Source organism: Gallus gallus, chromosome 11, assembly GCF_016699485.2.
Source record: "Gallus gallus isolate bGalGal1 chromosome 11, bGalGal1.mat.broiler.GRCg7b, whole genome shotgun sequence".
In the NCBI taxonomy this organism is placed as follows: Eukaryota; Metazoa; Chordata; class Aves; order Galliformes; family Phasianidae; genus Gallus; species Gallus gallus.
The window spans coordinates 177490-204006 of record NC_052542.1 but is presented as its reverse complement, the minus strand read 5'-3'; the positions used below and the strand labels follow the sequence as shown (position 1 = coordinate 204006).

The window sequence follows — 26517 nt, the reverse complement described above, 5'->3', positions numbered from 1 at the left end:
TGGAAATAAATAGGAGGCATTACTTTTGGAGTGACCTGCGTATTTCAGTACATTGACCGTGCAGAAGACTCACGTTGTCATAGAGGACACTTCTACTACAAATTTAAGCCTTAAATTGAGATATATATTTTGGAGCGTCTTTCATCCATTCATGTTAATATTCTTTTATTTATATCATCTGGCTTCAAATCCTTACCAGCGGTGTGGAGCAGCTATCTCTGGGCAGCTCATATTTCATCACTGAAGTGAAGCTTACATAAATTGCCAAAGTTCTTGGGAAAAAAAATGCATTCAAGAGCAAAAGCTACAATTGCTATAAAAATGGTTTGCTTGGCTGCACTTCACCACAAAATGGTTTGACTTAATTGTAACACTTCATACAGTTTCAAATATTTAACATTCAGTGTAGTAAAAACATTCAAACCACTTTGCCTTAATATTTAGGTATTTAACTCTCACTGTTTAGAGCTACAGTTCAATGTTACACAGTTGTAGTCCACACAAAAAAAAAAGAAAAAAAAAAAAAAAAAAAGGAACAAGATTGCCTGTAGACTTCTTACATATTCTGCGTTTCCATTATTTGGTGCTAGTATACATTAATGACAGTTAACGGCATTGTTCTTAATTTCCAGTTTTCAGCTTCAGATAAAACAACACTAACTGAATATGTAAAATTAAAAACAACAAAACCCAAAAAAAACCCCAACAGTTTCACCTCTTTCCTCTAAAGACAGAGAATGGCTTTCAGGCACCGTCATACCAGGTGCAGTATTTGCACCTGAGGTACCTCACAAGTGCCATCACTGACCAGAGACGCTGAAATGTTGGGCGCCTCGTAAAGGATACATACAGCTTACATATTTTTTTATAAGGCATTGAAATAACGATTGTAACTCAGGTTTTGATAACGTGAAATTTAAATGTTTCTTTACTAAACATGTAGCCATATAAATCAAAATTCATGAACCTTGACAATACCATCACCAATTAACACAGTGTCACTCTTAGACTGAACTGTGACATTATCCAGTAAGACCAACAAGAAATACAGAAAGCAAAGCAGTTCGATTACTTATCAAGCACTCTGCAGAAGCACAAAAGAGAAAGTTAAGAAAGGCAGTTTTATAGTGAACTGTTCTCTTCAACAGCAGAGTGACCACTGAAGGCAGAATTCCCATTCATCAAGTATAAAACTTAGCATGCACTGAAAGAAAACCATTCACCAGATAAGTGGGAGACTGAATACTGGACCATGCTTTAAAACTCTTCTTAAGTTTTGACATCTTGGAGTAATGAAAATTCCAAGAAAATTTTTATTAGCATAAGTTCAATTAAAATCTGGGGCTGTGAGAGAGCCAAATTCAGGGAAATGGTTTGATGTGTACTTTAAATACTCTGCAGGGCACATGGAGACAGATGGACATTTCTATTTCTAGCTAGCAGCAAATAAATCAGTGATAGAACAAAGAAGATACAGTGTTATAAAGCAGCGCTGCCTCAGTATCAGAATAAAAACGCAATTCCTCTGTTTTCTGTCACCTTTTACATTTCCGCTCCTTCAAACTAAGCCCTTGCAATGATTTATGTTCCTACTGGCAGCATGGCTTTCATTGCGGTACATATGCAGTACCAGACTGCCTATCCAGAGTGTACTGTACAGGTCAGCAGTGATAAATAACGCATTCAAATACATAGCTTAGCAACTCTCTTTCTACCACACACATTTTTGTTTAATGATAAGAAAATCCTTCCTCCAGCCCTGCTGAAAAGGAATTTAGACCAATCACAGTCTGAGCACATCGGATTTGCAGCCATTCATTTTTGGTAGGCACAATGAATAAAAAGAGAATTTTAATAGAGAAATAGTTGAAGATGAGTTAATTTCACAGAAATTTCTGTGAAAGGCAGCCCTGGGGAAAGCAGTAAGTGTTAATCTGAAAAACAGAGCTAGGTGGTGGCGGGGGCTCATAACAGACTGAAGACAGGAATCAGTGCTGGAGCAGAATGAGAAAAATCAAGTTGGGAGGGGACAAGATGATAAAAGTCTTCGAAAGTGAAAGCAAGCAGCTGCTACCTGAATGCTGCAGCAGTAGCTGTCCAGTTGCTCACGGCCAGTAGCACATCTGCTAACAACAGGCAGGCAGGCCTGTTTACTAGGATATATGGCCCTGTGTATTTTGTCCTGATGGTATTATCTGGATGGAAATTGCAAAAGTTGGATCAAAGAAGATTTTTCTTCTTAATGATTAGCTTAGCATAACTTTTACAGTCTTATACATGTTTTGAGTTGAAATAAATGACTAATCAAGTGTCAAATAACAAATGCTTGGCATTTACTACTTAGCAAAGGAATTTTAGAGCGTTGATAATAAGGAGAAGCCTAGCAGATTCGTTTTTCTGAAGGATTTTTAGGACGCTTTAGTAGGACTCCGCAAAAGAGACTCTGGCATCTACAAATCACATGTTAAAAATAACTTTAACCCTGTGCAATTATGTAATTACTATTAGACAAGGAAAAACTGTGAGAGACTGTAAAGAAGTTATTCTCTTGTACTGCTTAAAAAGCTTTCTAAAATTCCTGATGATTTACATAATCACTGCACAGATGAGAGGTTTTCTTCTTTACAGCAGTCCCAGGGATAAAGAGAATGCTGCCGGCTGGGGTACATGAAAAGAGGATGGACTGCAAACCTCACATCCCAACTTGCAAGCAAATGACCTTTATGGTCAGAAGCACAGTTGGGTTGCAGACTGTAATGTCAGTTTGACCTTTGCTGTTCTAAAATCACATGCCAGAAAAAAAAAAAAAAAAGCAGAACTACAACAGATTCATGAGAATATGCCTAATGACATCTGTAGATAAATGTTTTCTGAAGTATACAATGAGTTACAGCTCCTAGGGAAACCCAATACCAAGTGACACTTCTGTAGAGTAGTCAACACCTGTTTGGTGATGTGATGCAGGAAAAATCGAGCCAAGATACCTCATGTAGGTTCTGTTATGGCCTGCAGCATCAATAAATTACAACATCAACAGCTGTCCAGCAAACCATACAACATTCAGCCAGAACGGCTTCAGAAAAACAATTATTCAGATTATGGGAACATACTGAATGTAACTACAGACATACTACCATATGTATTAGTTAAAAAGGAAGAAAAATGAATGTAATTAGAAATCCTTTCAGTTGACAGGATTACACAGCAAGTGCCATAAAGCAAATGGATTAAAGTTGAGATCTGTTTAAAAAAAAAACAAAAAACATTTAGCAAGAACGTAATTTCTTGTAAATATTAAGGATTAAATGACGGTTCAAGGCTTCATGGTGACTCCTACCCATCCCGTGTCTTACACAAGCATGGCACCTTTGAAAATCATGGGAGTTCTGCTGGACAGTTTTTGTCCAGGTGTTAGCCCAGCTGTGGTGCGGAGACAACAGGGATGCGTGCCATCCACTTTATGCTATGAGTTCCAATAGTGTTCTCAAAACAAATGGTACAGCACTACCAAAACTCCAAAACTCTAAAAATTATTTAGTTAATCTTCAATATTGCAGACAGAAGACATCGGCACACCAGGACCCTAATTAAAAAGCAGTCTTCTTGGGAGAAAAAATTATTCTGATTAATAAATCTTATAGATGAAGGAAACTGTGGAGTTTGCCACAGCTCTGTTAGAGACTCACTGGCACGCATGAACAGGAACTTAGTTTCCTACTTGCTTCTTAGCTGCCAAACCATATGCTTGCTAGCGCCTCAAGGCAACCCAAAGAGACGAGAGAGAGTCATGAGAAACATGTCTTACCATCTCTGCAAAGTCTTGAAGGGTGGCGAAAGGCACCACGTGAGTCAGCTGCAACTTATGACGTCAGTAACATTTCTCCTAATGCCGTGGTTCAGATGGAACCCAAAGCTAAAGTGCCTAATTCCTCCCGATGATGGGTATTACTTGGTAATCCAATGCTTTATTCATAGGGGTTTGAGAGATTAAGGGAGAATTTGAAATACTGCAGTGAAACAAATATTTTTTTTATACGCTACGAAGAGGTAAAACACAGCCTCACTTAGTTGTTTTTATTGTATTCTAAGTGTTTGAAGGCTAAAAAAAGACCTTAATTTTTTTTATGGTGCCAGTATAGAACATCTCAACTTCAGTGATAACAAGATATCAGGTAGAGAGGTTTCAAAGATCTTTATGATTATAATTATGCCCAGAAGTGCACTAGAGGCATCACAGATCAAAAGAGATGTTCCTAACTCCAACATAGCTTGCAAACTAAATAAAGGACAATAGAGGTTGTCAAATAATAGAGAAAGAGAAGGAAAACAAAGGTTGTAGTAATAAGGTTAGGCAGTCTAGAAATGGTCAGAAACTTTTTAACTCCCCTTTTCTCAGAAAACCGAATTACACTTTTGAACTCAGGCAACTCAGATTTTTTCAAATTCACTACTAACACCTCAGCAGCTATTAAAAATACATATAAAACACTGCAGGAACACAGGTTTAAAGAAATGAAATTGTGAAGTGACTGACTGATGAGGGAGGTTCCTCCATGGGTACTGGGTTTATTCATATTTACATAAATTCACAGCTTGCTTTTCTTGAATCCTGACAGTTGCTTGGACTTCAGTAAAAGCTGTAGGAGCACATTTCTAAAATTGGATTACAGAAAAAGTTATCGAGAATGTATTACATTTTTTCTTAGTTTCATTTTGCTATTGTCAGCTGGTTATCATTTGAAGTAGAGAAACATAGCTTACAACAATGCAACTGCTACACCATTTGAAATAGCAAAACTGAATGTTTGGAAGTGAGAATAGGCAAGGTGAAGATCTGTGTGCTTGTTCCCCTTTCCATATCTCTTCAGAATCACAATACAGGGGATATGGAAAAGAAAAACAGAACTCCCACGCAGCTTCAAGGGAGCAGACCAAAACAGAAAAGTGAGAGAAAAGTGGCAGCAGGTCACTTCTATGAGTATGGCATGCAGTTCACTGATGGCGAAAGGGCCGAGCTAATGGTGGTGACTGTGGAAAAGTAGTGTTTTGCAGCTGAGAATTTGCTCTATCAAGTAGTGTTATTGTGCTCTTTGTTTTAGTTTCCATAGAAACAAGAGGCATTACTTTTGGAGCAGCCAGTGTAACAACAATAAAAGTTTTTCAGCCAGTTGGGTTGAGTGCTCAAAAGAAGCCTCTGAACTACTGATGTCTCTCACTGAATTAATAGAAGTTTCACGTTTCAGAAGACAAGGAGCTGTTAATCACAGCCTCAGAAGTTTAAAGGATGTGAACAAGGCCTGCGAAGCGCACTGATGTCACAGAGCTCATGGGCTCCCATGTTCCAGCATACCTGACAGGCGCTGAACCAGCAGTGCAGATGTAGCTCTGGCAGCTGCCCCCCTGTGTATGTCTGTGGGAGGTAACAACCCTGCTCGTTCAAAACAAGCTGGCTGTGGCTGCCCTCCTGAGTAGTGACCTCACTAGAGAAACCAGGCTTCACACTGTCATGGCATCATATAAACCTCCTTGCTCAAAGTGCAGGTTTCTCTACTGCAGCGCTGAAAAGCTGCTTGTGATCAGACTGCTCAGCGTGCTCTGTGCTTTACATTCACGTGGTATGGCAACGGATTCTCATCTCCAAAGCAAATCATGTCAAGTTGGTAGTCCTAGATCACATTTTCCCAGACCAAGATGAATACACACAGCTTCTGCTATGCAAGTTAAATAGGATTAGCTTTTAAACTTCATATTAAAATATAATCATATTAAGGTATGGAAACACACTGAAGATACCTAAACAAATAAAACTGATTGAAAACATTAAAAAACATTTTTCTCCCTTTTTTCTTTCAAAATGGATGGAAAATTGGAACCAGTTCTTGCAGAAAACAACTAGCTTTTATATTCCTGTGAGCAACTTGGATTCCACCCTGACACAACAGATGTTACTTGCTGAAAGCTTACTTTTGGAGTCAAAACTGCTGATGGGATACAACTTATACATACATAAACTGCAATGAATATACAGTCAGTGTGCAGCTTTACTGAGGGATCCCAGCAGGCCTGACCCAAAGCCAGAAAACCTCACCAGCCAATTCCACATTCTAAAAACACACTCCCAAAACTTGGTGCATTCTCTGACTTGAATGTAGCAGACCTGCACATGAACTGATTGGTTGGGTGCTACGTGGGATCTCTGTCCTAGGGTATTTCATTCCACTCCATTGCAGGGACAAGGGCTCCTCTAAGAATCCTAACTCTGGAAACTTTTCCCAGTTATTTTGATTTCAGTGCCAACAGCAGCAGACGCTGTGTTTCTGTAGTATCTTAGAAGGGCCAGTTGCACACATGGACCTGGTTGCCCCTAAAACTCCCAGGGCCATGCAATCTAAGTAACACAGTAACTAGTTACAGCTGCAGTAAGCAAGGGCCTTATTTTGAAACATAGGTTTAAGTACATCATTTAAGTAACTCTCTAAGGGCTTGATAATATATTTATTTACGTACACACATAAGTATTTATGTACACATAAATCCTATATATGAAGACCTAAACCAGCAAAACTGTATTTCCTCATACAGGAGACAATCACTTATTTCAAAATTATTAATGCTTATTTACGGCCTAGGAACTGGGAATCCACTGCAAGTGGAATCAATAGCAAATCCTCTTAAGGTTTAAAATAACAGCAAACATTTCCTACTGCTTGAAGCTTTCCGGAAAGCTTTGCTATCAGGCAAGAAGTAGTCAAATAAATTCATCTGACCACTTGGTGATCTCACTCGGTACCTGGAAAGCTAAACACTCCCTTTTCTGAGCCCTTATTTGGTGTACTTCGGTAGTGAGACAACTGCAGCATACAAGCACATGGATCTGTGACACCAAGCTCTGTTTATACAATAGAAATGGAATGGGCTCTATTTACAAAATCACCTTTTGGTGTGCTTTAGCCTCATATTTTATAGGAGCTGGCATAATTCAATAATGGCTAAATAAATCTGATCTCTGGAGGTGGTTTGTTTAATGAATCGTAGTGAGATGGAACAATATTCGCTTTGGGTGCCCAAGAAACAATTGAAGATGAAGTTTTTCCCACTCATCTTTCACCTTCTAAAACCTACAGAGGCCTGACTGTAGCCCTGTCTGGCCCATTAATTGTCAGGGGAGTATGTGCTGCCTCGAAAATGAAAAGCTGTTCTTCCTCAAACAGCACTTCAAGCCTTCGGGCTTCTGGTTAGTCCAGTATGGCTCGTCAGATAGAATTATAACGTCATCAATTCTCCCCAGAGTGTATATTTTTATACCGTTGAAGTTATTCTCACCAGCTGGCAAAAAAAGTTACTTTAGCCTACAGTAAAAGCCCAACACAAATTCCTGCCAATAAATCTCTGCTCTTCAAAAAAACCCAAAAAACACTCACTCAGAATTCTCACAGTGATACACAAAGGAAATCAGAATACAACACAAATTAAAATACAGGTATCCCTGGGAAGAAAAATTAGTGTATTTGTTCATGTTCTATGTAAGGGGAATTCAAAAACACAGCATTTGTATCTTAAGCAGATTTCCACAGACAGCCTGAGATTAGATTCCTTAAGCACTGCTTTCCTGCTGTACTGACAGTTGTTTCCTCCCGATTCACAGAGATCTAGTTGTATGGTGCCTGCTCATAAAAGAATCAGCGTTACTCAAACCTGAACATATAAATACTGAACCATCCTCCAAACACCTGCTATCAGCTCCTCTAATGAAAGTGCATGAATGCTGCACAAGAATTCAAACTCAGCAGAATTCTAAGCTTAAAAAATTTGAGATGCATAACAGCAAGAAACCCACTAGCCTTTCTCAAGTGTTAAATAGCAGTTTGTCTCAAAAAAAAAAAAAAGAAAAGGAAAACCAAGCAAACAACACAAAACCACACTCTACATTTGATTTTTTAAAATGTGCTCCAAATTCAATGATAAGTACTTAAAACCACAAGACCTGTTTGGCAGTTTGTTGGCAATTTGTATTAAAACCACTCCTAAGCACAGAGAAGACTTTGGACAAGGTTCATTCCCTGTTACAGCTGTGAAACACCGAATTGAACAGCAGTGCAGACATGTTACCACTCTTCCTTTTCTACAGTGGAGTCATCGTTCATTATTTCAGATACTTTCCAAAGAATTCTAAGTTGTACCTAACAAGCAGCACGCCAAAAATCCACTCAGTATCCAGCTATGCAACTCTGCTTCTATACGTTTCCAGAGATGCTGTGCAGTACTTTTTTTGATGTTATTTGTCAACAAAATAGTACTCTTGAAAAAAAATAATGTAGACTCATAAAAATGCAAAACAGAAGAACTGCAGTGTGTTTTCCAGTCATCCAAAACTTATTTCGCCTTTTTTTTTAAGCATTGGCTTATGCAGAAAACACTGATCCCTTCTCTCTGCCTTCAGAGACATCCTGACAAAGACATCCAGGAAACATGCTCAGCATGTTCCAGCCGCCTTTCTGTCACAGCACAGGAAGCAGCATTCAGTCACAAAGCATCCTTTCAAGTCTACAAACACTGATGGATTCTCACACTCTGCACTGAATTGCCTAAAACTCTCCTTGTTTTTTGCTGGTACAGCAGACCTCAGCTCGTGCCAGTTGCTTTCAGCTTTCCAGGTTCCATGTCTTGAGATCCCTACTCCACACGCCCCCACGTGCTATTGTGCACTCGTGGGTGGGAACCTGGTAGAACAAAGTAAAATTTCTAACTCTTCTACCTCTAAAGAAGATAAGAGCATAAGACAGTAGAAAAATTTCACAATATTTTAATGGAAAACACAGTGAACAAGTGGAAATGAGCAGCTCTGTTTGGTTATGCATACCTGTGTACAAAGCTCAGTTTACCATTCCAGAGGCTTCTACTGTTTTTTTCTTTCTTTAATGTTAAACTAATATTAATAACAACTTTAATGTTGTTCGTTTTTTTCCCCCTCCATTCTTAAAATGCAGTTACAAAGACCAGGACCATCCAATCATCACGTATTTTACTTCATGTCTCCCCGCCTCCATTTTTTCAATGACTCTTACAACAACAGTGAAATCATCAAGTTTTCCACACCCGCAATGAGCAGCAGAAACAGAGTAGGTTATTTGCATATTTAAAAGGAGTCTCTGCAGTATTCTGGTACCATCACCAGCAGATGATGCACACTAGATGCCTCTCTCAGCCATTAGCAGAACAATTTGTTTAAATATTTAGTATGCTTTCTAAAATTTCTACTGAGTCAAACTATCATCAGTCTTTTCATTGTGCCTGAAAGTAAAATGTTTAATTGAAATAACTGTTACTTAAATCGCCAGAGGCTGTGTGCATGAACACACAATATTTCCAGGTTGTTTTTGTACCGGCATACAAGACAAGTCTAAAGGAAACAATTTTTGAGAATGGGAAGCCTTGACTCCTAAGTAGGCCTGGGCCCACCCTTAAACAACTTGGATTCACTATTACACTTAGGATGCACAGCAGGCATCCAGCATCCTTCCCTGCTGCTTTCACTCAGTCCACTAAGCTTCACTGTTGCATCTATTTAGCAAGAGGAAAAGACCACAAATAAATACTGCTATTGTAGTGTGTGTGTGTGGGGGGCAAACAAACAACACCTGAGCATATTAAAATTTGGTCAAAATATGGTCAGTAAAACAAACAAACAATAATAGATATTTCTTTTTCATCCACCAGATTTCTGAGGCATACTCAGAATGTGTGCAACTCCTTTTAGTTTCACAGAATTTGTTTTTAACAGTCTCTGTACTGTTACTTCTACTGCCGCAACTTAAATGGAGCTTTGGTTTTGTAAGACCTGCATCAATATAATTGTCAAGTTTGTTCCATTCCCTGGACCACGTGTACAGCCTGTTACTTGCAAAAACACATGCACAATTCCTATACACATTAATTAGGGTTATAAATGTGCTAAAAAGTGTATCATTTGAACAGCATATTCTGTGTTAGTACGGATGTCTAAAGCTGGAATTCCTTTGCTTCACCTTCCAAACTGATGCAAAAAGTCTTATCCTGCCATTAAATAAAGCTCATTTTGTGCTGTGGTTCAATTCACAATCCCATATTTAAAGAGCCATTTTGTGTGCCAGAAATACACTGTCTTCCTAGAAAAACAGGCTTTCATATGTTCAACAATGTCATCTTGGAAGTGAAGCTGTTTCAGCACTGAAATGAAATTCACAGTCTAGCGTTGATGTACATCACCTCTTTCACGCAACTGGACAGCTGCCAAAGAAAGAGGTGCAACTCATGGAATGCTACATGTAGGACACTTAGCGTCTCTTTGGCTCTGGGTTACTCCACACTGTCACAGACCAAAATTGGAGAGTCTGTGCTGTGAACAGCACAGCTTCAGTGTAGCAGGATAGCAACTACCATAATCTGAGTGACAATACCATCTTTATTAGCTGTTTGTTGCATCACTACCTCTGCGAGCTGCCCCTTGCCCTTGCTACAGTTTGCAGGCTGTGCAATTACTTGAGCATCACTAGCGGAGATGCCGCTTGCTTGTTGGCTGTAGCTTGTACACCTGATTTTCCCTTAACGTGGCTACTCTCAGAGATAAATTGTGCTTGTGAAGATAATGCATACTGGGGAAGTAACAGAGCTGCGTTAGAATAATGTTATTTATAACATTCTGATTATTATGTATCCCAAATTTTATAAGATTTGAAGTGATACAGAAGGAACATACTGTTAGCATCTTACATAATTCATCCTTGAATAGTTTCTTAAAACAGCATCCCTGGGATGCCTGCTTTTGAAGTTTAACGAGGTATACATAAAGAGAGTAATAATTATAATGGGGGTGTGTAATGAGCTTCGCCATCAATGGGAGTCAAAGTACAGCAGATTTTTATCTCAGGTAATTACTGCTATGTGCAGTAAATGCACCAGCAGAACTGATGAAATTCAGGTTTTGGATTACTTGTGACAGAAATTCACAAAAGAGTACTTTCATTTTTATAAGTATCAGACAGGTGTTAGGCTGTTAAATTGAGGACCAAGAGGCTACAGCTTTGTATACTGACAGAGCTGTACAACAGAGCACAGGAAGCAGAACTTCAAATTCCAGTTTGCCTTGGCTGCAGATAATGCCATAGACACAACTGGTTTCTTGTTAAGTTTGTCAAGCTGTCCATTCGGCTTATTGTAATATGGTCTAGAGAAATAGCTTCCTTACCTGTGTATAGCAGACTGCTATCACAGAAATAGCACGGACCAGCATTATCCACAAACTACACGGTTATCCTGAGGTGGATGACCTTTCCTAGGGAAGAGAAGGCATTTACCTGCAAGCCATGTTCAGTCGCTCTTGAGCCTAATGCACAGAAGAACCAGGAAGTTCCTGATGCCCCTTGGCCAGAACAACCAGGAAGTATGCAGATACATTTTGCTGTAAGCGCTGTCAGACTGATCAGGGACAGGGCCAGGACCACTGAGTTTGCACAGAGTGCTGGTTACGAGCTTCATTCTGGTTAAAAGGATTGTGAATGTGCTTTGATGGGAAGAAGAACAGGGGAAAAACTCCTAAGGCTGGCACATGAAAGAGTAAGACATCGTATCTTGTCAAGGACAAGGAATCCTCTTGCTAACAAAGAAAATAAGAAAAAAAAGCTCTGTGCTCTGTTTTGTTGTTGTTCTGTGTTCTTTTTTTTTCTCAGTGACAGTCTTTTTGTATCCCAGACTGTCTTATACATTCAAATAGTCAAATAAGTCACTTTGTGACTGAGAGCATATCAAAACTACTAAGCTGTTATCCTGAATTACCTGAGAATTGCGACCGACTCCAGCGAGGCAACAGGCCCAAACAGACAAGGCTTGGCAGCTCTCAACTTACAGTGTTAAGAGAAGTTAAGCAAACAGCTCAACACAGGGCAGTTTGAGAACTACAGCCAAAGCAAAGCTACTGTTCATCTTTAAAGTCATTTGTTAGTTGCTTAAATGCAGGTTTACCCATTTCTTTTTAGTACAACACAGGATTCTGTGTACTGCAACACTATCTGGAAACAAACAGAACATCAACAAACAATAGCACTAATTCTGTGTCTGTTGATACTTCTCAGATGCCAAATAGGTGCCTCCTTTTACCAGGTTCTCCTTTCTTCAACTGCAAGTGCTCTAACAAACAAGTTTTGGGGAAATCATTGCTTTTATTATCAACATTGATTTCTAATGGCAAATGCGTCCTGGTTGTTCATTATGGTTAGGCCTCCATAAGCTGCTGACATTTATCAGCTACACTACAGCTACTTGCTCTAGTTGTGTAACACACCTATTTACATGTTGCATTTATGCAACAGTTGTGCAATGGAAACTGTTAAATATTTGCTGTAACTCAGGATCCATATTCTAAAGGCATTCAGTGAGTCCACATACAGTGGTTCTTGGTTACACATTTACACAGCTGATCTGCAGCAAATAATTCAGCCAAGTCGAATCTTTTTCATACTGTAGCTGTGCCTCAGCAGAAGAAAGAAAAGATGAGAAACCTCAAATTTTGTATTGCTCAAACAGCACAGCCTCGTGTTACCGTACAGGCCAGAATTCAACCCCAAACATTTCTCTAACGCACTGCTGTTAAGGGAATGTTTGGAAAGCTGATCTAACAGAGGGCTCTGTGGGCTTTGTAGAGAGAAGTTTCTACTAGAAGAAAAAAAATCCCAAACACATACAACAAACAAACACATCAAAACAAGTTTTCTGAATGTCTGCCTACACAAGAACATGTGCAACTTTCCACTAGGGCTCAGAACAAGACTTTCTTCTGTGATCTTGGGGTAGATTATCTTACAGAAACGTGCTTAAAAACACAGATTAGTACTCATCAGTACCACTGCTATGCTTTTAAATAAATGTCAGAGTCAAGAATTTGAATAATACTATAAATGCTCACTTGGCCTTTTATTACTGAACATAAAGGTGATGCTACCTTTGGATTATGTTAACAGCACAGCAGCTGAATGCCAGCTTCTGTCACCGGGACATGAGAGACTTGGCTGCGGGTGTCAGATGCCACAAATTCCTCCAGGGGAGATCTCATATTACTGACACTTCTCCCTTAATTTGATCACACTTCAAAGAAAGGCATGTAAAAAACAACAGTGAAAAGGCTAACAGGGCAGCATGCAGAGAAGTTAAACAGAATGCAATTAAGACAGCTCATACATAACACCTGCAAGCTCAAGCACGAGGAAGCACTGAGACAAACGACTCGATCCTTACTCCACTGGATTTTTGAAGTATAGGGACAACTCACATGAATCTGAAGTAAATATTCGCCTATAAAAACCTATAAAAAATACTACAGCAAATAGAGAGAAATAAAACGTCCTCAGCACAGCACGTAGAAGGTGCTATGAAGAGTGATTATATTCCATTGTGTAGAATGACCCTTTCTTAAATTTCATCTCCGCAGTAATCATCCACGTGGACCCTTGCTGACACTAACACACATCTCAACGTCCAATATCAAAAGACAAATCTGAAGACTGGTCAACTTTTTTGTACAGATGTATCTATCATTCTGGGAAGGCTCCTGAGTGGAAAAGAAATACCTGAAAGCAAACAACTTCTGTATGCATACATTTAGCTTGAAGAACCTCCTGTTACTGCAAACCCCTGGCTTTATTTGGAGGGCAGAGTGATGGCACGCTTAAAATGGTGAAAGCTCAGAATGCCACTGACCGTGCTGTGCCAGCTTGTTCCATAAGCCTATGATTTCAGTGCCCCAAATTCTCTAAATAAAAAATACATATTTTCAAAAGAGAATAATCTCTGGAACAAACCAGAATAATCAGCAAACCATGCATACTTTCCATACCAACTGTACTGATAACTTGGCTATTTGGTATGTTAGCAACTAACTCCTTTTGTTGTTGTTATTATTTTTAATTCAGTCTTCTCTCCACACTGCAATGTGAGAAGGGAGCTTCTGGGAGTTCTCTTCAGATAAATCTTTGCCTTCTTTTTACAAAACACACAACATTACATGCTAAAATAGCATTGAAAAAGAACTCCACCATTAAATAATTTTACGATATAGGAAAATGATATTCGAGCACAAGCTAGCACAGGCTTCACACCACAGCAAGTTTTCCAGACAGGCAAACTCTCCCATATCAGAACAGCACTGTCATCAGCATACATAGATATTCAAAAACAAAACACGTTCGTACTGTGAATACCCTCAATCTCTCTCCAGTTACCTATGGAAGAGCTGCTCTCTGAAGCAACACACTTGAGACTTCACAGGAAGTACAACATGCAGGAACATTCATCAGCTGTAACTCTGGCAACCGCAGGGAAAACAGTTGAGAAGGATTATTGGATATTGTGCCTCATGTGAGGAGGCTGCAAGCTGATGAGGTTTAACTATTGTAATTTCAGTTTCACATGTTGAAGCTAGGACAGATTTAATTCAATGAAAAAAGGTCTTATTTATGAACAGATAAGCTCGGTAATGTTCCCATCAAATACTCAAAGTAACCAGAATGGAAGATGTGTGACTTCACTTTCTGTTTTCTTTCACAGTACAAGTCTGTTAGCCCTGGTTTACTGATGTACTAGCTATTGGATTTGGTAGTTTCCCTGCATTTCTCCCTATGGTCTCTAACCATATCTTTCTTTTCCTCAGAAGAATTCCTTTAATCACTCCCATCTCTTCATATTTCAGGGATTATATCTATTATTGCTGTTACATCACGGAAATTCCCAAAAATATAATCATGGACAAAAGAGAGCCATTCCCACAGTAGGAAACATTAATCTTACAGTGTTCTCCCTCACTCTCACTTTCTTCCACTTTTCCTTTCATGCAGACAGGCATCTAAGTACTGCTAATACAGCTTCTTTCTATCCATTTCTAGTTATTCAGCATACTAGAGCTTTAGGGTAGCACTTTTACCACCTTCTAGATTAAAAGTCCTACCTTCAAGTCATGCTAAAATAAAGACAAATATTAGAGCAATGAATCAGAGGTACATCTCGTCACCACCTTTCATCTCAGAGGCAGTGCTAATGGCAGAATGAAAAACTGAATGAACTGTCATGCCAGGACTAAAGGTCAACGTCCCCAATATTCTAATACTGAAATTCTAAATAACTCTCATTACATTTTTAGATGCATCTGTAGGAAAAACATCATGACCTGAGAAAGGACCAAGGTGGCCAATATAGGACAAGGCATCAACTGGTAACCTTCTAAATTTGCTTCGCTGTTTCTGACATCTCTGTATCATGTATGGTTCGAATGTAAATGCAGCACTGCCTCTGTGCTGCTGCTCAATGCAAGCAGCTGAGCCAGGGTGATCCAGAAACCACTGAGCAGCAGCAGGAGCTGGGCAGAATTGCAGTTATGAAATGCTAATCCAACAACTTCCCTTGCTGAGATCACTTAGTCTCTGTCCCTGTGTCTCACCCATTCACACTGTAAGCCTTTAGGAAAGCAGTAACCACCTATCCTGGTGTCTTTGATGAACAAAGTACTATTCGTTATATAAGATTTGCCATTATTATAAGTTATATTCCGGACTGATGACATTCAAAACTGATGCATTTTCATCAACATAATTAATGTTTGTTCTGTGATCACTCAAATGAATACATACAGTTGTGATTGGAGAACAACACTCAGCTGTAAAATAGCGCTCTTCATCCGCAGATCAGTGCAAACGCAGCTGGGAATTCAGCTCTTGTGAGCGGGTCATCAGCACGACTGGCATGTTAACATCTCAGCCAAGGGGCAACACTTAGAGGCATTCTTTTAAAGGTTAATGAAACAGCTCAATATGTACTTCAGCAGTGATTATTTCTAAGAAACTGGGTAAAGACAAATGAGCCTCACTTGAATTTTAATTCAAGTTACAATTTAATCTGAACAGTTAATATAGGTGTTGCCTGATTGTTATGAGTATATGCTTGTTCCTGTTGTATCCTGCTTAGATTTGTTCAAATTAATTGCATATGATGTTACTGATTAAATTCACTGGGAAAGAATACAATGCTCATATACACTGACTAATTCACTCTCAGCTTATTGATTCTGAGTTCAGTATCACTGCGTCAGTCCACATGCAGAATACGTGAAATGCATGCAGTATTGGTTCACAGAGAAAGCTCATACCAATAGCAGCCCTTAGAATTTAGCATTACAGTCATATACTGCTATTTACTTAATTTTACATCAATTTAGCCACACACTAAAGTTTTGTTGTTGTTGTTTTTACAATATACATGCACATAGAGCACAAATATCCATTTGGAAGCATTTGGTATGAGTGTATTTTTATTAATAAATTAACATATTACATTCATGTGAAGACTCCCACTGGAGTCCTCGAGGAATTATAAACAGAGCATGTAGCACCAGTTCCAAAGATCTAAAAAACAAAATAAAAAACCAGCCACCCATCCAGTCAGCTATTAATAAAGCTTCACCTGAGCTACATCAGCATAAAATTTAGAGAAGACTGTAACAGTTACCAGCTAAAAGTAAATAAAATGTCTTTCTTAGGCACATACCTTCTTCTCCCTTCCAAGATAAACCAACTTCTTTCTCCTGTAAGCATCACTGCAAACCTTTTGAAGATAACACTTGAATTATTTGAAAGTGCACCAAAGCTAGCTAAAGAATATACGGAATGAATGAAGGGAGTCTGTGTACTTAACTCCCTTAAATACACTCATTTTAAGAATATATTTATGATAAATAACCTGCGTTGCATTCTAAATTTTCCATTGCTCAAGCACATGCTGCTTGTAACAGTTCAGTTGATCAGACATCCTCATTGGGAATACACAGTTTTAGCCAACAGCAGATCAACAGCCATGTTTTGAGTCTTTCCTTCTGCCACTTAACTCTCATAGTGCAGCTTTTATCCATGCATTTCTGTGAGCAGCTCATGTTTGAGCAAGAGCAAGCTGTTTAACTCCAAAGATAGAATCCATCCATCCATTTTGCACAGGGGCAGATGATGACACTTACACCAGGCACTAATGACACCAGGAGGGCTCAGGGTAGGAGCTGGGACACTTGTCAAAGAATGATCTGGAGTACTGCAGAACTTGTCTTCAAGAGGGAACTTATTCTGTACCGTGCTAACCGAGCTCATGACTTTCCTCACTTAAGACTTGTCTATATGAAGTGATAAGTGTGTAGGTGTGCACGAACTTTCATTTATGTACTTGCATATATTAACTTTAACTAGTAAAACTATTCAGCTATTTTATAATTGTACAGATAATAGCTGTAGAAAAGAACTGGTGGTGTTATTTTTTGCACAGGTGTGCATTCTAATATCAGCAGTCTATCCTTCTCTATTATATTAAATGTTCCAGTGAGTGATTTCTTGCATTCAGACACTGCGAAAATATTCTTACTTTATAATATAAAATCTTCCTAAAACCAGCAGAAAGTAATTAAAAATAATCAGAGATAGCACAAAATAAAATAAACCATCAGGAATATATCTTCTGTGTGTAGAGATGCCAAGGGAAAAAGGACCAGTGGAAGATGAAACTCCCTCCTGAGTAAATATCTTCTGGGGTTGAATTCAATATAGAGTGCATCCCTGTGGATTAAGAAACTCCAGACACTTGTAGCACATACTTATCTATTCATTTTCTGCCAAATATGAAAAAGATACACACTAACACAGAAACAAAAATCCAACTCTTTTCAACACATTAAGGAACTAAACAACTGACTGCCCCTTTTATGGCTCTGAAAACTGCTCCAACTAAAATCGACTTCAACACCACTCTAATGGGTGCTGATCTGCATACTGTTACGGTCACACATGCAGGTTTTTCTCACAACAAAAGATGCTGCTTTTCCCAAATTAACTGCAGTCAGCTCACTGAATGTTGCTCACCACGTACAGTTGTATTACCAGACTGTCCTCTCGTAACGGTCAGTCATCCATATTGAAGGTAATTTATGACATGCAATGAAATGTTCCTCATAGCTCAGAATGTTAAGAGCTGTGCTTTACACAGCTGTTTTTCAAATACCCTCTTGATCCCTTTCAAGCTAGTAGAAGGAATATGCGCCTTCTGTGTGTCAAACCTGGGGCTTGTTTTTGCCTTAATAAAGGTAGCTGGTATTAAGTCTCAGTCTTCTGAATCCTGTGAGCGCTTTCTTCCCCCCCCAGTTTCTGTAGAATTTCAGTCACTTCATTTTTTTCTTAATTAAAAGTATTTTTTACTTTCAAGTTTTGGAAAGTGCTATATCTTCTTGTTTAGTGAGCAAGGGTACATAAAAAGATGCTCCACGGGACTTTGTGCAGCAGCTCCATTTCTCTATCTGTTGCTGTAATTTGAGGGCTTTGTATTTGATAACACAGATGGTCCTATCTAGTCTTAGATTCCTTGCAAAGGACACAAAGTACTGTGAACCGATGCCGCATGGTACAGAAAAATCACCTTTTTAATATCGCACAGTTATTGTTCAAGTTTTAGATTTATTAGTGTAGTTTCAATAAATGAAAAACACAATTGTCAAATGAAGTTTGCGTTAAGAATGTAAGCTCCGAAATCAGAAAATTAAGCTAGCTTTGACAGGCAACAGAGGTGTGAATGCAGCATCTCTTCCCCCAGATCTGTAGCAGAATACGACTGCTGAAAAGAAATGCAATCCTGAAAATACAGGAAAGAAACACGTTACCTAACATGATAATGCTAAAATAGTTACAGACTTTTTCTGTAGAAGTGAATGCTTCAGAAATACAAGAAAAACAACCCGCTGTCATTGATCTACACCTTATCCTGAAAGGCTCATGTTAACAAGTGTAATGAGGTTCTGACCTCACAGGAGCCCTTTACATGGCACACAGCATAAACAAACAGCAAAACTGATTTTTAAAATGACAAAAGGGAATGGCAGGCCCAAGACTGGTACTTGCTCATGTGCATATTTCAGTTATTCGTGGTATTAGACTAGCAAGTACTTTCAGATAGATAACCCTGACCACTGTAACACTGTTCACGTACATATGTCAGCAAAACATAATTAACTTCTATCGGACCCGAGCCAACAGGGCTTAGGAGTTAGGAATAAACTAATCAGGAAATACCATCAGATGCAGTTTGCAATAGAAGTGAAGATGCCAACTGGAAAATTTAATACATTACTGTTTAAGTAACAACAAGGAACTAAAGCACTGATGTCTGTTAGATGTCTGTCTGTTAGTCAGAATACACTGCTCACCACTCATCCTGTTCAGACACCTAGATCAGCTATCCAAACGTTCATTATGGCTTCTTTATTACCAAGGATGTGTTTTGGAAAGCACGATCTGTTTGTAAGCAAGTAGCTATTAGATTAGAAATGTTTGTCCTGAAATTGTGAAAACAGTATGAAGCTTTACCAGAGACTGTCCTATTGAAAAGCGTTTCTAAACCACCTTTGTTTTCACACGAGAGATTTTTAAAAGCCACAACGAACAGTTGGGTACTCAAATACCTTTAAAAATGTCTTTGACAGAAAGCCACCAGGGAGCTCATTCAGTGTTACAGCTCTTTTTCCATTACTACAAATGAGAGCTTTGTTTCTCCTCTACAAAACCAGCAACATAGATTTATGCAGTTTCTCAGAATGAAGAATGAAATATGAACCTCCGTACATAAAATCATCAGAAGTGGGATTTTCCAATCTCCATCCCACCTTGCAGGATTCAGAGAACTTAACACACTGCCAGGCATCAGCAGTGGTAACAACCTACCCCACCTGTCCAGATGTAGTCTTGCTGAACTAGGTCAGCTTAAGAGAAATAATCAGAAAGAATGTGAAAAATTCTTCAGAAGTCTCTGTAATAAATGGCAGTGAAGGTGAAAACACTGCAATCAGCCAACGCAAACTTTGCACCCATAAGAGAACTGTTTGCAAACTTACATGGGGAAAAGGTAACAGGCTGTCACACCCACGGCAGGCAGCTGCTTTACAGTAATAATTACTTATTGTTTGGATTGCTTTCCCTCCCCATGTTTGCTCACTAATGTACTCCCTGATGTGAAATTCAGTAACTGGGCCAGGATGGGATTTACAAGACAATAATTTGGTTGTCTTCCTATAACTCAGTAACTAAAACAATCAGTATCACCCCAGACTTTGAAATTCTGTTGTTACATAAGCCACTGAAAACAATGACCAAAAAAAGCCCCAACCACTTTGACAACTTCTGCAAACCAAACAAAGATGTGGGTGAAGCATTCATCATAAAACAGAAATGAAAATTATAAAGTCTGAACTATTAGGCATTGATTTCTTTTCAAGGTATAACAGCCCCTCTGGATTGAAACCAAATATGATGTACAACAAATACGGACAGTAACCCCAAATCCACTTTCAATATCAGCCTTTGAAAACTGATCCAATTAACTCTTCAATGTTCCTACTGAGTTGGAAATACTTTACACTAATCATCTACATCAAAAAATTCTATCCATGCTGACCAACCATCACTTAAGACAGTTCTGTAGGCAAGTGAGGCCACCTTCAAAATTGTTTGCTGAAATCAGTTTCCAGAGGCAGAAGTGAATCTTCGCAGGGAGCTGGGAGTGTAACTACTGCTAACACACGCAACTGCCATGTGATACAAATATAAAGAACAAACATGACCAGGAGGTTATTCTGAATCTCAGGAGGCAAGGATGCTTTAATAGAAGCAGTAGAAGCAACATTTTAAGACTTATATATACGCACATCTAAGGAAAAGACTAGTCTAATCTACTTTTCTTGTGCGTACATAAAAGTCATGAAAGTAGGTTTTTACCTTTCACATGGAATATATAATTGATATAATACTTACATACATGCATTGTTTTTGCAACCTTTCCATTTGCAGACCCCCTAAAAGAATTTAAAAGACTGCTCCAGAAAGATGCTTCTCCCTTTCTGATTTTGATTTATGATTTTGCCTGCTAAAGCAACCCTTTTATATAGGTTGAGTTTATTCTGTGGTTTGAATCTACAGCCAGAAGCAATAGATTACATTTCAAGTGGGAGTCTAAGAAAAAGAAATACGTTTTGCTCAACCATTAGGTAAAGTACAGAGGATTCTGTAGAGAAAACGACATCTGTCAAACTAGCATTTAATCTGCAACAACAGAAGACTAAATATTCCAAACACATGAATGTTTTTTAAATGGGTAATGGGTATTCCAACTGCATTGAAGATCAGCTTTCATTCAAATGACAGTGTGAAGTATTCCTCAAATTTATGCCTTATTAAAATGAAGTTTGCACAGAATTAATAATTACACAAAAAGTACAGAAGTCTGGGTGAAACCAACCTTCAAAAAAGTATGTGAAGGAACAAGTAATGTGTTTGACACAGCCTTTTTGTCACATTAATCTCCTTTACAGTGGAAGTTCTTGCAGCACATGTGAGAGAAGAATCTGACTACAAGATCATTATCATATTGCTGCCACATCTTTCCTTAAAAGGGGGAAAAGGAGGAAAAATCATCATGTTCACCATTCTTTCTGTATTCTGAGACAGACTGTGCTCCCTTATACCTAATTACAGGAATGCAATGAGTTGTGATTCATTTTCATATTTCAGTCTTCTAAATGCGCTCTCAAAATGGTATTTAATCTCAGAGTGCTTTAATGCTGTATTATTCTATCGCCTAAAGCAACACATGGGAAGGGACTCAGGGGGAAGAAAGAAAGACAGAAGGTTATTTTCTGAGGATGTCCTGAGGATGAACACAGATTGGAGCCCCGTTCTCTTTCTCCAAGACACTGTTCATTCCTTATGTCCCAAACGCTGTCTAAAGAATCAAAGGGAGAAAATGACAAAGCAGAAATACTCGAAGAGTTCTTAGAGTATTGGTCAGGGCATTAGTGCCAGTAAGGTGCTGCTGTACAGCCACACTTGGCCCAGCAGGCTAGGAAAAAGGTCAGAGGACCAGCAATACACAGTTCACCGTAAAAGGATAACGGAAACCTGTCTTCAACAGCAAAGAGCCTTTCCTAACGCATGTATGAACTAAGGAACATTTGAATTACTGGGGTATGTGCTCCTGATGTAAAAACTTTGCCACACAGATAAGCGCCAGGTGGTAGATTTGAATCATAGAATCCTAGAACGGCTTGGGTTGCACAGTGCTCATCCAGTTCCAACCCCCTGCTATGTGCAGGGTCGCCAACCACCACACCAGGCTGCCCAGAGCCACATCCAGCCTGGCCTTGTATGCCTGTAGGGATGGGGCATCCACAGCCTCCTTGGGCAACCTGTTCAGTGCGTCACCACCCTCTGTCACATTCAACTCTAGATTTAAAGCTGGGTCTAAGATTCTTCTTTCCTAGCTTTCCACATTCATAGTAGCAACTTTCTAACATTCACTATCTTTCCCTAACATATTTGTTCTAATGTTCTAAATCAGTACTATAAATACAAAAGCGTGAGGGATTATGTCAAAAGAAAGTAGTCATACAGGCTGAATGTTTGTGCTTTTACAAGAATCTTCAAAATACAAGCTATTAAAATGTAAAAACATAATAAAAAGGTGATTCATATAGTACAAGTCAGGTATTCATATGCAAACAGAAAAAAAAACGGATGTGTGTGAAGGGTTGAGGAAGGAGTGTTACAAACAAGACCAACGTACAGAATTTTTCTCTGCACTGTGTTGTTAAAGTGAGAGAACACTTAGAAGACAGACAGTATAAAAGAATCATAAATGAGCAGCCTCAAAAAGGCAGAGGCTTGTTCATGTCCTAAGAGACATCCATTGGCACAGAACATACACGGATGTGTGTAACAGTTAAATATTCAACACACAGCTTCGGAGGCTGCAAGTTTTTCTCACCACAACTTCTTATGTATTCTCTCACTGTTGTAAGTCATGACTTAGCAATCACGCAACAAAGCCTGAACTTCAGGTCATGTGATTAGCAAAATACATTGATACATTACTGAATTCACCAATGCACTGAAATTCAACGTTTTCCTCTACTCAAATGGTACATCAGCTTCAGTACACAAACAGTTTGTGGACTGGTGAAAGATGTTTCAAAATGAAATTAGCTGTTCATACGTTATACTGAAGTAACTGGATTGGCAGTTTTCTCAGTGTGATGGGTAAGGCTTTTGAGGAACAAAGGAGAGTCAAAAAAAAAAAAAGAAAAAAGCAAAGGGAGGCAACAGAGTTTGCCATACACCTCCGGGAGGCTCTTCCTCTGCAGGAACAACCACCTGGATCTGAGTTCTTGAAAAGAGCAAATGTCTTTCTATGACACACTGTCCTGTTTACACACATCATTCAACACAAGCCACAAACAGTCTAGAATCCTCCAAAGATAACACAGCCTATCAGAATCCATTTGGACTGCTGCAGTCACTGCAGAATGGAGAAGAATGCTGCAAAATACACCAGTTGAAATGGAGAGTTAAAAAAGTTAGCTGGGTTTGGGTAACATGCTACAGGACATTTTCCAGAAAATAGAGAAAAATACTTTCACTTTTAAACATTTCACCTGCTGATAGCAAGGCTGAAGGGCTCTGGGAAAAGCTCAGCATGTTTCCACGATCAATTGATCAAGAGCTTTCAGAATCCAGTAGCAAAAAAAAATCCAGGAATCTTGACAAGAGCACTGCAATCAGAATGCTAATGGAACACGTTGCCATCCACGTACAGACAAAAGAGGCAAAATGCTATTATTGTTTGTTATTAACAAACTCTGCGTGCCTGGATGTCCCTTTGAGCAAACAAACACATGCACAGCTTTAAGGAAAATGTAACAACAGAAGTATGAGCATAAACTGTAGCATTAATGCAAAAGCAAACAAATGACAAAAACAAACAAAACAAACAAAGCAGAAAATAAACAGAGCATCAGCTCTCCTTGACAGGTTACAACAAAACAGACAATGACATAAAAACCTGGGATAGAGTCTGCAGCTTAAATTCTGTCTTTTGCTTAAGAATTCAGCAGCACAGCCTTCCAGATTCTGCACATTCGTGTTGAATTGTCTTACATTTAAAAAAATTCTAAATAAAATAGGAGATGTTTAATAACATCTCTTACATTTCTGGTAGTCTTTTTGTGATAAAGACATCGTACGTAATTGCACTTGAACTGCTCATCTCCTTACACTGACCACATTCTATGCCACATCCTTCTATTTCTTCAGCTCTCCCATTCAAATTTAATATCACTTTTACTTCCACTATTTTTCATTATTTATGTATTTCCTTCTCTCATTTTCTGTTACAACCCCTCATATTTAACTGAGCTACCCCTGTGTATTCACACGGACTGTTACATAAAGCTCCAGTCTGAAAAGTCTTGTATATAAATATACCGTGAATAACAGCACACTAAAAATTGCATGCACATAAGTACTGACTCTGCCCAGCAGCTCCATGGATTGTGTTGTTACTGCTGTATGTTAATTTTTTCAAGATGAGCCACACTGACATTCTGCATTTTAATTCATGAATACTGTGAATATTCATAGCTACCTCAGTAGGTTTAAAAGTATTACTGTATAACAATCTAAGAGTGACAATCAGATGAAGTTTCCAACTACTCTGACAACCAACATTACCAAAACGAAGTTTTAGGTATGGTCATTAAGAGAAAACCTCCCCAAAAAAAAAAAAAAAAAAAAAAAAGAAAAAGAAAAAAGAAAAAAGAAACAACAGATAATTGATTTGAAGCCTTTCTTTTTCTCCTTAAGTCAGGCTGTCTCATTACCAGTACCAACATAAGATATTCAGCCTTTTTTTTTTTCTTTTCCATTTTGCCAATAAGCAAGTAGGATCTCCTGGAAGGAGTTACCAGGCAGCCTTCCTAGCAGCAAAAGAAAGCAATCAAGCAGCATTGAGACCTGACAGGCAGCGTCATAGAAAAACTGGCACTTCTTCCCTATAATATCACCAATTACAAGCACATGATAGAGGTCTTAATTACTTTATCAGATATAGAGTTCAGCTCGAGCCTTTTCTTTTGGGCAGTAATTAAGTATGGTAAATTTTATTCTTAGATTTTAGAATTGTGTGGGGATACTCAACAGGCCTTACTATTGTCTTGGGAAGTTCTAATTACACAACTTGGCCACACTGGCTTTAAATATTCAAGAGATTCCTATGAGAGCATCCCATTGCTAGTTTAGTATGACTGGCCACATTTTTATTATAATCTCCACCGCCAGCAATAGACTACCATCAACTAACTGTGTACAGCTCCTGTGTCCTGCTCCCTTTTTGCCCATTCTTTGACTTTAGTTTTCTCCTTCACTCTTCCTTCACAGACTGCAGCTTATTTAGCAACACAGAAGCTCCATTTTAAGTACATCTTGCAGGATTTAAGCCTGAAAGCAGCTCAGCACTTAAAGATTAGCACAGGTACACCCAAGGATCAAGCTGCAAACTCCAGGGCTCTGATCTTTGACAAATGGATCCACTAGAGGAAAATTCAAGTGACAATCTACTGAAAACATTTCTGAGGAAAACGGGAGTGAATAAGGGGCAACACGCTAAAAAGAAGGCATCTGTTTATTAACTAGATGTGGTAATATACTTTCTACTCCTACAATGCAGTTAGAGTTAATATTTATGAGGCATACTTTCAATCAGGTGGTTAATTTCCGCATTCAGGCAATCCAATGCTTTTTAATTCAGAGGCATGGCTTCTCTTACAGATCAGAATACCGTGTTCATTTCCTGTGTAGGGGAAGGTACATAGATTGCACAGTTCCACTTACATCATGATTTCAGGTGTTGTCTAATCTTTACACTGTGCGTTATCAAACTGCCTCCTGTGAGCTAATTTCCCGTGATTGGTAATTAATCACTAGTTAGGGCTACAACCTTCAGAAACAATTCAGGTATCCACAACTCATCTAGCTGTCATCCCATAGAATCATAGAACGGCTTGGGTCAGAAGGGACCTCAAAGATCATCAAGTTCCAGTCCCCCAGTTGCAGGCAGGGTTGCCAGACACTAGAATGCGTCTTGCTGTTGCCCAGCTTCATCCTACTGAAGTAGCTGTGAAGGTAGATGCATTACTTATTGCAGAAAGTACATTCCTGCATATTGTTTTACAAAGTTACTACATCTGAGGCCTGCTCAGTTCATTAGCCAGTACAACCAAATAAAAGTTTTCTGAAAAACAATCTCCCTCCAATCTGGGACACAAAGATAATGGCAGAGCTCTTTTTAATGCAATTGCAGCAGGCATCCAGGAATAGTGTTATGTGGTCATTCTGCTGGATAACAGAAGTTTCATTTGAATACCAGCTGCAGAATTTGGCCTTATAAGTAGCAGTTCAGTTGTTAAGATGCCCACAGAAATCCCAAGCTGGTGATATAACAACAGAGCCAAAGGCTTCTTTCCTTACGAGAAAAAGATCTGCAAAGTTGATATGTGCTTATGGATGTTTTTATGAATTGAAACGCTCATTATATTTATATGCAGTTGGTCAGTACACAGCTCCTACAGTTCACAACCTAAAAATACAGTCT

General features: G+C 38.8%; 1 protein-coding gene across 5 annotated transcripts in view; it reads right to left on the bottom strand.

Annotated features, from left to right (window-relative positions):
• The window catches only part of SMPD3 (sphingomyelin phosphodiesterase 3), a 109906-nt gene that overhangs the window by 38256 nt on the left and 45133 nt on the right, over window positions 1–26517 (bottom strand). The window contains exon 1 of one of the 5 annotated variants that reach the window (XM_025154293.3): window positions 11225–11364. The exons of 3 other annotated variants lie outside the window; for them this stretch is intronic. The gene's annotated coding sequence lies outside the window, so the exon portion shown is untranslated. Of the gene's footprint in view, window positions 1–11224; window positions 11365–26517 lie in introns of those variants that run through there. One more of the 5 variants, XM_040645967.2, reaches the window with a different exon arrangement.